Source organism: Austrofundulus limnaeus, unplaced genomic scaffold, assembly GCF_001266775.1.
Source record: "Austrofundulus limnaeus strain Quisiro unplaced genomic scaffold, Austrofundulus_limnaeus-1.0 Scaffold384, whole genome shotgun sequence".
NCBI classification, from domain to species: domain Eukaryota; kingdom Metazoa; phylum Chordata; class Actinopteri; order Cyprinodontiformes; family Rivulidae; genus Austrofundulus; species Austrofundulus limnaeus.
In genome coordinates this window covers 28,289-28,691 of record NW_013952786.1, presented here as the reverse complement: position 1 = coordinate 28,691, position 403 = coordinate 28,289, and the positions used below count along the sequence as shown (strand labels likewise).

The following is a 403-nucleotide window of genomic DNA, read 5'->3' as shown; positions in this document are numbered from 1 at the left end:
ACATACATACATACATACATACATACATACATATAGGGGTGCAACAATACATGTACCCGTATTGAACCGTATCGAACAATACAGATTTAAAAAATTTACTTCATCAACTTGTCTTCTGAAGATGCTCTGTGATCAGAGGATCTGTGTTCGACTACTCCACCTAGGCTGCATTTCAGAGCGCAGATCCACTGAGAAACTTGCTGTTTCAGCAACATTTAATTTAAAAACTGTACTTTTGAGGTTAAACAAATGTTCATATTTAATTTAAATAAATTACAAATTAAAAGGGGCATGGAAATTTCTCTTTTTTGTATCGAAAGAATATCGAACCGTGAGACTAAAGTATTGAACCGAACCGTGAATTTCCTGTATCGTTGCACCCCTAATATACACTATATATGTG

At 34.5% G+C, this 403-nt stretch overlaps 1 protein-coding gene across 1 annotated transcript in view; it reads left to right on the top strand.

The window, feature by feature from the left end:
* The window catches only part of LOC106528474 (E3 ubiquitin-protein ligase SMURF2), a 58,724-nt gene that overhangs the window by 55,204 nt on the left and 3,117 nt on the right, over positions 1-403 (top strand). The gene's annotated exons all lie outside the window — the stretch shown is intronic.